We start from the raw sequence: 5,435 nt of genomic DNA on the forward strand, positions 1-5,435 counted from the left end.
CTTCATGCCTATAGAATTTATCAAATGCACCTTTGTCACATGAAGCTGAAATACTAGAAAAATCAAAATTAGATTCATACATGCCCTTAATATGTTCAAAACCAAGTAATTGAGTACTTAATGAATTCAAAAGCACGTACCTTCGAGATAACACATCAGTAACTATATTTTCGTTACCTCGTTTGTACTTGATGACGTAGGAAAATGTCTCGATAAACTCTACCCATCTCGCATGTCTTTTGTTCAACTTACCTTGACCTCGCAAATGCTTCAACGATTCATGATCGGTGTGTATCACGAATTCCTTTGGCCATAAGTAGTGCTGCCAAGTCTCCAATGCTCGAACAAGTGAATACAGCTCCTTGTCATATGTCAGATAATTCAATGCTGCCCCACTCAACTTTTTGCTAAAGTAAGCAATAGGTCTCCTTTCCTTCATTAACACTGCTCCTATACCTATTCCTGATGCATTGCACTTAACTTTGAATGTTTTATCAAAATTTGGTAATGCCAAAACAGGTGCTTTACATAGCTTATCCTTAATTATGTTGAATGCAATTTCTTGAGATTCTCCCCAATGAAAACCTACACTCTTCTTTACTATTTCAGTCAACGGTGTGGTGATGGTGCTAAAATCTCTTACAAATCGCCTATAAAAACTAGCCAATCCATGAAAACTCCTAACTTCAGTTATAGTCTTAGGTGTTGGCCATTCTTTAATAGCTTTTATCTTTTCTTCATCGACTTCCACCCCGTAGCACTAACCACAAATCCTAGGGAAACAACTCTATCCATGCAAAATGTGCACCTTTTGAAATTAGCATATAGTTGTTCCTTTCGCAACACAACAAGCACACAATTTAAATGTTCTAAATGCTCATCTAGGTTTTTGCTATAGATTAAGATGTCATCAAAATAAACTACAACAAATTTCCCAATAAAAGCACGCAAAACATGGTTCATTAAATGCATAAAAGTGCTCGGTGCATTAGTAAGTCCAAACGGCATAACTAACCATTCATACAATCCATACTTAGTCTTAAATGCCGTTTTCCATTCATCACCCTCCCGCATGCGAATTTGATGATACCCACTCTTAAGATCAATCTTACTAAAAATGCAAGCACCATGCAACTCATCAAGCATATCATCTAGCCTAGGTATTGGGTGACGATACTTTACCGTGATATTGTTGATAGCTCGGCAATCCACGCACATTCTCCAAGTCCCGTCCTTCTTAGGCACCAGGAAAATAGGTACAGCACATGGACTCATGCTCTCCCTGACATAACCTTTGCTCATCAACTTTTCCACTTACTTTTGAAGCTCCTTCGTCTCCTCGGGATTGCTTCGATAAGCTGGTCGATTCGGTATGATAGCTCCGGATACAAAGTCAATCTGGTGCTTGATGTTTCTGATTGGTGGCAATCCACTTGGCATCTCCTCAGAAAACACATCATCGAACTGCTGCAATAAAGACTTAACCAAACTAGGGAGGGAAGTGTTAGAATCCTCAAGATTGAGGAGGGACTCCTTGTACACTAACAATATGATTTGCCTATTATCGCTCATAGCCTTTTTCAACTCACTCTCTTTTGCATAGAAGTTGACCTTTGGCTTTTCTCTCCGCTCAGCTGACTCTTTTTCTCTCCGCTCATGTGGCTTCTCTCTCTTTTCTCCCCTCTCAGCCACCTCACTATTTTCTCTCTTATTGATGGTTTCACTATTGCCTCTCCTTTTTTCGGACTCTCTTATTCTCTCGTCTTCCTCACTTTTCAGCTTGATTTGATCTCCATACACTTGTGTCGGTGTTAATGGCACAAGAGTAATAGTCTTCCCATCCTTGACAAAGCTATGACGATTCCTATATCCATCATGTATGACCCTTCTATCATATTGCCATGGTCTTCCTAACAAGATATGACCCACATGCATAGGCACCACATCACATACTACTTTGTCACTATAACTCCCAATTGAGAAATTAATTAAAACTCTTTTATTCACCCTAACTTCCCCACTTTCGTTCAACCATTGCAACTTATAAGGCCTAGGGTGTCTTAACAATGCTAGTCCTAATTTCTCAACTAAAGTTGTACTAGCTACATTCGTGCAACTCCCACCATCAATAATCATACTACATACCTTATCGTTGACGTAACAATGTGTGTGGAATATATTTTCTCGCTGCTGCTCCGAATCATCCTCTTTGACTTGAGTGTTAAGAGCTCTCCTTGACACTAACGATTCCCCAACAGCAAACTCCAATTTTTCTTCTTCTTCTTCAACGTCCTCCAATACAGGCATGTCCTCAAACTCTCCTCCACTTTCACTCACTACCTCTCCATTATCCAACAAAACCATTACCCATTTATTTGGGCATTGAGAAGCAATGTGCCCTGACCCCAAGAATCTGAAACACTTGATGTCTCGATTCCTTGATGGTTGTGAATATGTTTTGGGTGCTGTTTTGCTAGCACTTTCTTCTTTCCCTTTCTGCCACTCATTCCTACCTTTAGGTACTGCTTTGTCACCTTTATTGTTGTTGTTCCACCCTGGCTTCCAAGATGGATTAACACTCGTAGTTCCTAACGGCTGCCTAGCTACCCCTTTCCTCTTCAATTATCTCTCTACCTTCATAGCCACATGCAACATGTCTTCCAACTCCACATAATGTTGCAACTCCACTACATTGGCAATTTCCCTATTCAACCCATTCAAGAATCGTACCATGGTAGCCTCCCAATCCTCCACCACATTGGCCCTAATCATGAGTATTTCCATCTCCTTATGATAGTCCTCTACACTTTTCGACCCTTGATATAGACTTTGCAGTTTTTGATGGATCTCTCGATAATAGTGGCTAGGAACAAACCTCTTTCTCATCAATGACTTCAATTCCTCCCAAGTGCTGATTGGTCTTCCCCCACTCCTACGTTGTGAAGTAATCACTTGATCCTACCATGAAATTGCATAGTCACTGAACTCCAAAACTGCTAACTTCACCTTTTTCTCCTTCGAATAGTTATAACACTCGAAGATCATTTCAACCTTCCTTTCCCACTCTAGGTATGCCTCGGGATCACTCTTTCTTTTGAATGAAGGAACTGTCATTTTTATATTTCCCAAGTTTCCATCCAACTCCTCCCCGCGTTCATTCCGAACCCGTCTGTCGAACCTATCACCTCTATTCCTCATCCTTCCCATCTCAACACCGTAAAATTCATCTTCGCCCATGTCACTCCCATATCCATACTCTTCTCGCCTTTCCCTCCTAGGCTCCCATCTATCCGGTCCTCTGGCATTGGATACATCCACTCGATGCCTCCGACTAAGATTAGCCACCGATGTATCTAATCTATTCATCCAAGCCTCCTTCTTCTCCAACCTATCTCTCACATCTCCAAATGCCCTCTCAAACCTTTGCACTAAATCCTCCGTTGCATTGCTATTATTATCTTGTCGGCTTGAGTTTGATTCTGCCCTTTCTGACATCCTGACACTAAAATATTATTTTACTACCTCACCGAAAGTCACTCGGAAACATACACAAGGGCTTTTACCCTCTATTAAGCTCACCTCTCTGCCTTTTACCACTCAATTCTTTCAACAATTGCTTCTAGGAACAATCAATGAACTCAATCAATCAATCAATTCGTGTAGAATTCCCCAAACCGGATGTGACTCAATAATTGTAATAAAGGACTCAAAGAAAACTTTTAAAACTTGATTTGAATGAAGGAATGGAGTGATTCAATGTGCCCAAGTAATTTAGAAACGATAATGAATAATAAAAGTTGGTATTTGACGGATCAATAATATTCAACAAGTTTTTTTTTTATTTTTACTGTATGGATGAACAGTACCGTACGGTCAATGAATAGTAAATTTTTTTAGATCTGAAAATCAATAACAAAACCAACAAAGAAAACAAAAACTGATTTGGGTGAAAATTGAACCCAAAAACGGAATTTGAAGATGTTTTATGAAACTTTTGGATCAAGAATCAAGAAAACCTTCTGGACACAAGATCACAAGGAATTGAAAAAAAAAATTAGAAAACAAAGGATATAACCTGATTAAATTGGAGCCAAAGCTCTGATACCAACTGATGCGAACCCCGTAGCAATGGAAACTACGAAATCCACAAAGAGATTGATGCGGAACCCAAGAATGCCAATACTAACCCGGTTTTGGATCTTGAACCCCAAGAATTGAACTAAGAAACCCTAGATTAGCGAAGAACCTAAAATCCCTTGAATTACAATTAAAAGAACCCACAATCCGATCGATTAGAACGCCACAAGAAGTTGAATCTTGATAAATTCCAAGATTGTTCAAGAAGAACAATAAATTGAAAGAATAATTCTCTCTCTATAATATTAAGCAATAGTTAAAGTTCAAAGGTTTTTACAATCCAAAGTAATCTCCTATTTATACTAATCCTCGAATAGAAGTCAAAAGGAAATATAATTCTAATAATCTAACAAAATTCCTAAAATATTCGTCCAATATGGTAGGAGTTTGATTAAGAATGAAATTCTAGTAAAATAAGGAAAAATGCGGAAAAAAGGAAAATCGTGCCCAGAAATGAACCATGCAGTCCCATGGTTATAACTCGCGCGGCCGCATGGTAATAAAATTTCGGCCATTGAATTCTCGGTCTCATGTCGTGCGGTCGCATGGTTACACTGCCCACTCTCGTCTTCAGCTGCTTGTAACGCATTGATCCATTTTGTTTCGCCCTTCGACCCGAACACGAAACTTGTCCCATTTTGAGTCCCGAACATGGTTCCATCAATAGTTTCTTGAAGGAGCAATCCCATCGCTTGTTTTACTTGCTTTGCCCTTGATCACGTCATTGGTCTGCCATCGACTATCAACGGGTCTCGTCTTGCACTTGCCTTTGTCGGGCTCGACTCTTGGATCATATCACAAACATTCATCAAATGAGGTCCCAAAGATCGAGAAGTCATCCATAAAGATTTCAATGAATTTCTCCACCATATCTGAGAAAATTGCCATCATGCATCGCTGAAATGTGGCAGAAGCGTTGCAAAGTCCAAATGGCATTCTTCAGTATGCAAAGGTACCATAGGGGCATGTGAAGGTGGTCTTCTCCTGATCATCCGGTGCCACTAGTATCTGATTATAACCCGAATACCCATCTAGAAAATAGTAGTGGGAATGGCCTACCAATTTTTCCAATATCTGATCTATAAACGGAAGAGGGAAGTGATCTTTCCTTGTAGCGGTATTTAGTTTGTAGTAATCAATGCAAACTCTCCACCCTGTTACCGTCCTTGTTGAAATCAACTCATTCTTTTCATTCTGAACCACCATAATTCCTCCTTTCTTGGGCACAACTTGCACTGGACTAGTCCATTTACTATCTGATATCGGGTAGATTATTCCAGCATCCAGAAGTTTGATCA

Source organism: Olea europaea, unplaced genomic scaffold, assembly GCF_002742605.1.
Source record: "Olea europaea var. sylvestris unplaced genomic scaffold, O_europaea_v1 scaffold273, whole genome shotgun sequence".
In the NCBI taxonomy this organism is placed as follows: Eukaryota; Viridiplantae; Streptophyta; class Magnoliopsida; order Lamiales; family Oleaceae; genus Olea; species Olea europaea.